Source organism: Poecilia formosa, unplaced genomic scaffold (assembly GCF_000485575.1).
Source record: "Poecilia formosa unplaced genomic scaffold, Poecilia_formosa-5.1.2 Scaffold508, whole genome shotgun sequence".
In the NCBI taxonomy this organism is placed as follows: Eukaryota; Metazoa; Chordata; class Actinopteri; order Cyprinodontiformes; family Poeciliidae; genus Poecilia; species Poecilia formosa.
In genome coordinates this window covers 23110-33513 of record NW_006800447.1, presented here as the reverse complement: position 1 = coordinate 33513, position 10404 = coordinate 23110, and the positions used below count along the sequence as shown (strand labels likewise).

General features: G+C 42.1%; 1 long non-coding RNA gene across 1 annotated transcript; it reads left to right on the top strand.

Annotated features, from left to right (window-relative positions):
* The first annotated feature begins 1741 nt into the window (after nt 1-1741).
* On the top strand, nt 1742-2083 carry LOC107834041 (uncharacterized). The gene is made up of 2 exons (XR_001659826.1): nt 1742-1791; nt 1831-2083. It is a non-coding gene; the product is annotated as an uncharacterized LOC107834041 (long non-coding RNA).
* The last annotated feature ends 8321 nt before the right edge of the window (nt 2084-10404 follow it).

The following is a 10404-nucleotide window of genomic DNA, read 5'->3' as shown; positions in this document are numbered from 1 at the left end:
GTTTTAACTCTGGTTTGTTTTTCTCTCAGATGAAAACGTTCCCAGGAATGCTGCAAACATCAGACGTCTGTTTGCTCTGACTCTCACGTGCACGTGCTCACGTGCACAGCTGCTGGCTCTCAGAGACGCTTGATATGGTTCAGGCTCACACTGACTCACTCCGCCGGGACTTTATGGAGTTTGTTTCCTCCCCTGTTGGAAGATAAGCTCTATTAGCTCAGCCATAAATCCTCGCACCTCCTCGTTCTCCTCTTCATCCTCCTCCTCTTCATCCTCTTCCTCAGGCTCACACCAGCTAGCGCTGAGGATGAACGTCTGTCAGTTTTTCTGCTGATAGGAGAGGAAAAGTTAACAATGAAAAGTTGAAGGAATCCGACAGAAACTGAATATTGAAAAAAAACAAAGACAGGAACATTTTTGACCTTTGACCTGCATCAGGGTAGAGATACGTTAATCCAACCCAGCTTGATCCGACGGGTCGGGCTGACGTCAGAACTAAACCAATAAGACGTCCAGTGGAGTCACTGGTTGCCATGGTGATTCCTGCCACAGTAGGAAGGCACGTCAGACTCAGGACTGAGACTTTAACATTTCAATTCGTTACAAAGATTTTAATGCAATTCATCACTTTTTCTCCACATACTGAAGTCCTGAGGCGGAACCTTTGTATTCATGCGTTTCTGGTACGCCTGTAAATCTGACCCACAGCTACGTTGCTAACAGCAGCGATGAATCAGCTTCTCTCGGTTAATTTTTGCTTCTAAGAGATCTGATTGGACAGATAAAACACTGTTGTGTTTGAGTTGTGCGAACAGCAGTTAGCCTATCAGCGAAGCTAAGCTAGCCTCAAATAGCATCTGAATGCTAACAGGTAGCACGCATCATGAATTATAATTGATTTATTGTTTTTCTTTTTCTATGATAAAAGTCTTCAGTCTGGTGTTTACAGAAACTTCATCATTCATTTTATTTATGGATTTTTTTTTGTTTATAGAGCTTTGGAACGTGACGTCACTGCTGTAGACGCAGGGATATCAGCGCCATCTTTGGGGTCCATAAACATAACTGACAATAACAACAGTCTCACAGATTTTTTTAATCCAAGTTACTTAAAATAATTAACTATGGTACAAATTTGCTGCGTTATTGAATGTAATGTCCGATCACACGAATGAAACGGTAAAAAGATGTAAAGCGGACTTTCGTTTCACTATTTTCCTGCTTGGAAACAACGTGAGGAGGCTAAGCTATCGGCGCTAACTAAAAAAAAACAAATGGTCAGCGGTGAGATATCCTGATGTTACCTTCTCCAACATCCCCAGATACCTACAAGTTTCCTCCAGACATTTCCATTCTGGAGAGTGTCTAAATTCGCTTTGTTAGTTTTAGGGTTTTAATTAAATTTTTGCTATGATTTTGTCCGGGTGTACTCATGTTCAGTTTCTGTTGAGTTCATTTAAGTGGGTCAACCTTGTTTAGGTCGGGCTTATATTGTTTATGTAGCGTAGTCCGAGTTTTGTCAGTGGACATCGAGGTTCTTACATTATTGTGAAGTAAACTATTTAAGTTTTTGTGTTATCAGATTTACAGCATTAATACTGATGTGTGTTCTGATACGTCCTCTTAAAGGCAAACCGACGTGTGAAATGGATGAGCTCAGTCCAGCGCTGAATGTGGGTCACTGAGGTAAACGCCACAACGTCAGACCGACATGGGCGTCAATTAAAGAGGCGATACAGAAAAACCTTCAACAAGTTACTGAGACTGTTTTCATTATTTACCCCAGAAGAGGTAAATAATGAAAACTGAGCAGCAGAGGCAACAGAAGAGGTAAATAATGAAAACTGAGCAGCAGAGGCAACAGAAGAGGAGCAAGTTGGAGAGGCTGAGGAGGAAACGCCAGGAGAGGAGCTCAGCAAGGCTGCAGACTCTGAAGAGGAACAGGAACCATTTGTGTTGAAATACAGCTGGAAGTGGCTGTTCTCTCATTTAATAATTTAATGTATTAAACATTCATGAATCGTTTGATTCAAGCACTTCAAGTTTCATGTAAACAGGTGAAGAAATTAATCACATTTTAAGTTCAAATTTGATATTTAAAATATTTCAGGTAATAAACATACACGTAATGAAAGATTATATTTTTAAATATTTTATTTGATTAAACAATTATATAATCATACATCTGTTTGTTACATTTAATGTAACAACCAAACTGTCAGGACTTTGGGTTTCTGGGTTTGTTTTGCTTTATTTTGTTCATTAAAATAACATCTTCATAAAGTACGGCCACCGCCACATCATGACACAAACCAGATGAAAGAGCCCATCTTTAAACATTTAATGTGTAATTAAACAATAAAGGTGACAAATGTTATGAAATAGACCACACTTTAATAAATATTTGTTGTATTTAACATATTCCAGGTAAGTGAACATGTAATGAAATAGATCCAGATCTAAAATTTTATGTAATTGAACATTACAGGGAACAAATGTGATGATTGCCTGAGGTAATACATTTTATGAACTTTAAAAAAAAATTCTAAATATAATTTTGGTTAAATAAAAAAGGGGTCAAAATGGAATTAAAATTTGTCTCATCTATATAGTTTAGTTTTCACAGATTTTTAGTTAATAGGCCTAGAAGCTACTGAAGAAAAATACTAAATTTTCACTACAGAAATAGCTAAAATATAAAAAGTATTCAAATGTTTTTAAGATGACTGTGCCTCATCTATACACAGAGGCGCAAAAAGTGGGTATGCAGCGTATGCAACGCATAGGGGCGCAGCACCAGAGGGGGCGCCAAAACCCCGTCTGGAGGGGGCGACGCGCCGATGATGTTTTCCCATACAGTTCAGCGCCTCACGCTCCTTCGCCTCTCGCACATAACGAGGTACATGTAGCGAGTTTTACACTCCACGTATGAATTACCACTTTTTTGTATCAGTTGGTCACAAGACAAAGCATTTATTTACAGGAGTGTTCGGACATTGACGGTCGCTATGTGAACCTCCAAGCGCTTCAGGAGGGACCAGTAAAGAACAGCTGGCCGAAATTAGCGTTCATAAATCGGATCAACCTTGAGCTGAACGTCCCTTACTCCGCGGAGGGAGAATCTCCAGTATCCAACTTGAAAACAACTTCACTGCGGTCAGTAACACAAAGAAAACACCGATTAGTTCTGACTAGTTTGTTTTGGTCTGTGGCCACCAAAGATGGCGCAGAGCGACGTATACGTTGGTTCCAAAGCTCTATTTTGGATATTTCAAATGTCTTCCAGTTTGTGATGGCTGCCGTTCCAGCCACACAAACATCCAATCACAACGCACACAATAGTTCAGTCTCTCCACACTTGTATTTTGTTTCTTTAAATACTGGATTTAATTTACAGAGTAACTGGTTTTTGTTTAAATGCAACACATCATTTAACACTGGAATAAGTGCACACATTTTCATTTACACTGTTTGCTTGATTTGAGTTGCCTCAGTGCTGCTGCAAAGGACCAAAGAAGTGGCCAGCTCTAGTGGCCTTTATTTGATAGTTAATTGACAGGAAAGTGGGTAGAGAGAGAAGGGGAAGACATGCAGCAAAGGTGGGAATTAAACCTGCGACAGCTGCATCGAGGACTGAGGCCTCCATATGTGGGTTGTGCTGAACCGCTGCGCCACCACAGCCCAGGATGGGAGTTTCTTATGTTGTGGTGTTTTCTCCCCTTTGTGTCTCCTATGCTGCCTGGTCAGCCAGTATTTCAGTTCCCCTTTGTCTCACTTAGAGAGGTCTGTCTGTTTGAGTTGAATTCTGTTACTTTGACGTCTTTTATGGGCCCAACTTTGTCACGTTTCTGTTTTGGGTTAAATAAAAACAATTCTTTTTAACATTAAAATTAAACCTGTGCATGACTCTCTTTTTACTGCTCGGTCCGTCACACAGTTCCAGTGTTTAATGTTCATTACAATTTGAAGTTTATTTTGACATAACCATTATATTTCTTTAAAATGGTCTCAAAACAACAACATTAGCGTTTATTGGAATAACCTCTGGGACGATTTATTGTAGCATCGGTTATGGTGACCAGCCCAGAAATGGAAAATAGCCCAGACTGGAGAGAAGCAGGAAGCCCGAGTCGCTTCATGAAGGAGATACCCTGATGCTCCACGGTTTCCATGGTTTCCATGGTTTCCATGGTTTCTCAACAGTCGTTCATGTAAACAGATTCAGCACCTCTCTTCTCTGAACTCACTCTGACCCAGCAGCCAATCAGGGAGAAGAAGCCAGCGGTCCTGAATGTATCCTGAAGCAGCGGCGGGCCCCATGTGGGTGGCGGGCCCCATGTGAGGAAGAGTCCTGACTCCATCGTGAGTCATCCTCACCACGAGGCTGCTGCTTCCTCTCCTGTGACTCTCAGTCACTGCTCGCTAAAATGAATGCGGCTGCCCCGAGTGATGTCATCATCAAACGCCGTCATCTGATGGCCGCCAATCAGAACTCCAGTTCCTCCAGCTGCTGGGTCCTCCACGCTCTAAGGGAACTCACCGTTTCTGCAGTTTTTCAGTTTTCTGGAAGTTTGTTCCAGGTCTGTGGAACATAGAAGCTGGATGTTTGGTTCCCTCTAAAGGAAGTCATCGCTGCTTTTCTGCTGAGAAAGATTTGAGTTTCCTCTGCAGGTTATCCTGATGGGTGGGGCTTAGATGCTGACAGGTGGTCACCTGACCCACAGCTGGCCAGGTGACCAACCCACAGCAGGAATCCTTCATGTTTTTTTCCATCTCTGCTGAGTCGGCGTTTTCACTCAGAGCCTGCAGGCCACGCCCCCTTCCCTCTCTCTCCCCCTCTCGCTCGGCCTCACCTACGCAGGGTGGTTCTGACCCGGTTCTGCGGGTTTGGCAGGGCGGCGTGTTTTTCTGCTCTGTGGTTGAGGAGGAACGAGGCAAATGAACCTCCAGCGCGCCGAGTCATCAATCAGCACAAACTGTCACCTAAATCATGGGACGAGTCATCATGGGGGGGCAGGCGGGCCGCGTGTGTGTGTGTGTGTGTGTGTGTGTGTGTGTGTGTGTGTGTGTGTCATCAGGGGAAGTAAATAAAATCCTGCAGGGTGAGATTGTTTAGTTTCATGCTGCTCACTTTTTAAAGGTCACTTAGTTCAAACCAGAACCGGTTCTGATGGTTTAAGGTTCTGATGGTTTAAGGTTCTGATGGTTTGGGGTTCTGTTTGCTCCTGGCTCAGCTCTTCCTGCTGATGGATTCTGAGTTCAGAGTAAAGATCTTGAACTGACTGAATTCATTTTTATTCTCTAGATAGAAAAACTGCAGCTGATAAATTCAGAGATTCACACAGAACCACGTTTACTTTGATCCAGAACCACAGAAACAAACTAAATGTCACCAAGAAACTGAATCTATTTGAACTTGAATCTTCAGAGACCTCCAAACTTTCTCTGCCGTTTCAGTTGGTTCAGTGAAGCCCAGGAGGTTCTGGCCAGCCGGGAACCGGCTGGTTCCTGGCCCTCAGCCTGCTCCAGTAATCTGTCCTCAGCTACCCTTCAACAGAAATAACAGAAAAGGCGTTTAATCACAATTTTTGGTTGCATTTCAACAGAAAACTTCAAACAGCTGAGCAATGCTGGACTTTGGAGCCTTAATTCCCAGTTTAGAAACGATGACGTCACGGCCCCGTGGCCCCCGGGGGCCGCCTGAACTGGGTCTGGACTCCAGCTGGCACAGGCGCTGAGCGGTAAGAGCATTAAGGTCTTTAGGTGTTCCAGGCTGGAGAATTAAGACAGGAACTCACTGGGACAGAGCAGGGATGCATGCTAGTTAGCCGTTAGCTGTTAGATGTTAGCTGTTAGCCGTTAGCTGTTAGCCGTTAGCTGTTAGCCATTAGCTGTTAGCCGTTAACTGTTAGCCGTTAACTGTTAGTTGTTAGCCGTTAGCTGTTAGCCGTTAGCTGTTAGCTGTTAGCCATTAGCTGTTAGCTGTTAACTGTTAGCTGTTAGCCGTTAGCTGTTAGCCATTAGCTGTTAGCCGTTAACTGTTAGCCGTTAACTGTTAGTTGTTAGCCGTTAGCTGTTAGCCGTTAGCTGTTAGCCGTTAGATGTTAGACGTTAGCTGGCGGTGTGCTGTGACATCACCGTAGCCAGGAATCTGCTGGTGTTCATAAACTTTATAAATTCTTAATGACTTTTCCCACACTTATGTAAATATGTTGTTTGGATTCTTCTATTATTCCACTAATAAAACAAAACAGTTTTATATTATTAACCTAATTATATTAGTTGCAAAAATATCATACATAAATCTAAATTCTCAAATCAAAAACCTTGCTTTTCAGCCTTTAAAGAGGAATTCAAATAATATATTTGTGGCAGTATGCCCTGTAGCCTTTGAACGCACCACACAAGTGCCTGAATCTAATTGGTTGTGGCGCTGGCTGCCTGTATATAAAGGCCCCTCCCTCACCTGGTTGACATCACGTTGTTCTCCTTCCGGTTCAGACCTCGGCGTCTGTTGGTGCTCCAGGCTAAGTAAGGCAGGCTTCATCTCTCTCCATCAAGCTTCTTACTTGTGATTTATTTACATTTTCTGTATAACAGCTGCAAATTAATGCGCTTAGCGACGCTCTGATCGCCGATCCGTCGTCCTTCTGGTAAGAATCTTCCCAAACCTGACATTTGTTAGCTTAGCTTTAGCTCAGCTTTTGTTGTATATCCTGGCCGCCTGTACCAGTTTCCTCCTTCCTGTTGGAGGCTCTGCATAAAGAGCTCAGTGGTAAGTGAAGTGCTGGAGTTTGGATGCTTTTAGATTCCATTGCTAACATTTATTTTTGATGTCCTTGGCTGTTCTGGTTGTCCCCGACTGGCGGTCCGCCTGTCGGCTGGATAATCTGCCGACCTGTCGTCCTGTTTGCTGGCTTCATGCCCGCCGTCCTGGTTCGGGTAAAGCTGGCTCCTATCCCTCGTCCAGTGTGGCTGATTTGGGCTGATTGGTGATCAGCTCGGACCTTCTTTCTACTGCCGCTCTGTCTGCTACAGCGGATCGGTTTCTCCCCGGACAGACTCTTAATTTGCACTATTGCTGCTTGATTGTGGGCTGAACTGTATAATTGTATTGTTTGTAATTTGAACGTCTCTCTCCTTTATTTTGACAGGAACGGCCAGCTCGTGGTGGTGGTGGTACTGCTTCTGGTTTTGCCTTGTTTCTTTTAGGACACTACCCCGAATTGCACTCTCATCCCTGAGTTGAGCCAACACTGACTTAATGTGTGAGTGGTTTTAGTATTTTTGATTAAACAAACAATTGTGGAATAAATTTGTGAGATTGTCTCAAGCCTCATCTGTATTGGGTCTGTGTGCCTTAAAGGTAACTTTTTGGTGGAGTTGTTGCAACCAATTTTATTAAAATAGTGCTTTTAACTTAAGTTCCCAATTCTTATCACACTGCTGCCGCCACATATTAAATATCTTCAGTATTCAAACGATAGAAAAGCCTTTCAGAGAATGGATATGTGATCCCACTTTAACATCTTTCTGACTTAACTTTTTGTTTTATTTGTGCTCGATGTATAACCCTCTGGTATTGTCTGTTTTGTAAACCCCTTTATCAATTAAAAAAAAGTTAACGAACTTTGTCTTCAAACGTTGCAACTTCCTGTTTGGCTGGCTCTTAGCCAATCGCCTGGCCTCATCCCGTAAACGGCGGCAGGTTTGCAGAACTACCTGACCGCAGGACACCAACGAAGAAGAACTGTCCTCGTTCTCGGCAGCTTTCAAAACCGCCTGAAGCAACAAACCTGGTTTCAACACCTGCAGGTGAAACTCCGACCCGCCTCAGACTCCCACCAGGTTTAACCTTTCCTCACCCAGACTTTGTTCTTCTAGTTCAGCTGACCCTCCAGCTTCCTGACGCGGGTAAATGCTCAAGATGACAAGAGAAATCTTTTTCAGTGTTAATACGAATCATGTCCTAAATGTGTTTTGGAGATGCCTCGGCTGTTCCAGCCTGTTTAGGACATTAGCTACTCGTGATCAATTTTGCTTCGAACCGGAGAAATCCACTTCTGGCCCTCCATCAGAATTTTGCATGTCATCCGGGTCACATGGCTGAAACCCAGCAATTAACTGCCAAATGACTTGTTTACAGTAGTGACAACATTGCAGACAAACTAAAGCCATTTATAATTCTATTTACAAGCTGCCCGTCATGTAAACTACAACCATTAAGTAATACAGCAGCTTCATGAAAGCCAGGAACAAAAGAAAGCTTACCGCGATCTTCGATGAAACGAAACTTCCACAGGTAGGACGTATTTATAGGAAATCTGCTGAGTCAGCAGTGTCTGACGGAGCATCGATGTGGCATCATCACAAGGTAGGACAGATTTATGGGTAGCACTGATTTTTTTTTTTATTACAATCATATACAACAAACATGGGCATCAGATGTACAAAACCCAGAAGAAACGGAAAAACAAACCAACAAAAAGCCGTCAGGGTTTCCAGCTGTTCCAGATCGTTTGTCATATGATCCAGTTCTGCATCTTGATGTTTGTCCATGAATGTTGGAGATGAGAAGAGGTGGCAGAGCTCCTTGTTAAAAGTGGGGAAAGATGGTTTGGCTTTAAGAAAACGACATTTGTGAATGAAAAACTTGCCCATAATAATGATTACATTTAATAACCTTTTGAATTTATTTTCTGAGTCCCATAAATAACATCTTTCTTAGAAAATTCATGTAAGTTTGGAGTTTTAGGGAAAAGCCAGTGGTGCACATCATGACAGGTTTACACATTCACATAAAGATGTTCAGTCGATCCAATGTCACAAAGTGAACAAGTTTTATCATCGACAGCAGATCCAAGTCTCAGGAAAAACACCTGGAAACATTTTGAAGTGGACTCCTTGGCTTTGGAGGAACAAGATTTAAATCATTTGTTCTGATTTTTTCCCTTTGAACCTTTGAAAAGAAATGTGATATAAAATTTGGATTTGGTACAAAAGGAAACCAAGTAACTAGTAAAGCATTCCCTGATTTTTGAGTTCTTTAGTTTGGTACCTGTGACACTGGGCCCATTAACCAGACGTCCAGGCAGATCCGGGTTCTGTAATCTGGGATCTCAGAAAAACATTTAGCTGTACATCAAATATTTGGGGCAATATCTCTAATAACATTTTGAAATTCACTTTCATTTATTTGCAGGTTGTATTTAACACTGACGTCTTCAAAAGACATAAAACCTCCATGATTTAATATCACAGACCAAACGCCTTGTTCTGGCCAGTTATGTGCAAAGATGGATTATTAATTTTTCTGTACCATCAGTTCCTTAGCAGTGCTGTGTGGGCTGCAGTTATAGATTCATGTCCAATATAATAAAACTTGCTGCTGAGAGAAGGAAAGTTTCACAGGCAGTTTAACGTCAAAGTCACATATAAGGAAACTAACTCCGCCCAGATTAGAGAATATCTCACCTGGAATATGGAACCATAATTCATTTTGATTTGTTACAAAGACTGAAGCCAGTTTATTTTCATGCTGTCAAATTCAACAGCTGCAGTCGTCCACCTTCAGACTGTTTGATTAAATGACCTTTTCTGATAGTTTTCTGTTTCCATATAAAGTCAAAATTCATCCTGTTGATAGATTTGATTGCTGATATTCTTCATGTATATGCAGGACAGATAAATCTGGAAATATTTCCATCTTGGTGAGAAATATTCTTCCCAGAATAGATAAATCTCTCTGTGTCCATTTATTTAAATGAATTTTACATTTTTGAAGTTTCTCCCAAATATTCAGATTTATGTTTATTAATATGCACCCAGATATTTGACGTTGGATTTTACAGGAATATTAAAAGCAGTAGATGAAGGACAGTCTTCTAGAGGCAAGATTTCACATTTGTTTAAATTTAATTTAAGCCTTGAGGCCTTTGAAGACGTTTCAAACTGAGAATTGTATGAATTTCATTCAGGTTATTTAAGAAGATGGTTGTGTCATCAGCCAGCTGACCAATAGAAACTGATAATTTACCAAATTAAGCATTTTTAATTTATATGGAAGGCATTTCTGCAGCAGCAAAGGAGAGATTGGACAACCTGGTTTTATACCTTTGTTGATGTTAATCTTTGTGAGGTACCACGTGGAAGACACACTGAACTGTTTGTCTCTTTGTAAAATGTTTTAATTACATTAAAGTAGCACAGATACACAGAACACCGGCAGCTCTTCACTCAGGGAGCGGCGGGCTAATGGCTCGGATCAACTTCCTGTTTGACTCAGGCGGTGGATTACAGAACTTTCCTCTGGCTGGCTACCACAGACATGAATACTAGACGCCTCACTGAGCGCTGACAGCGGCCGCCATCTTGCATGTGGCAGCAGATCGGAGCTCCTTCAGT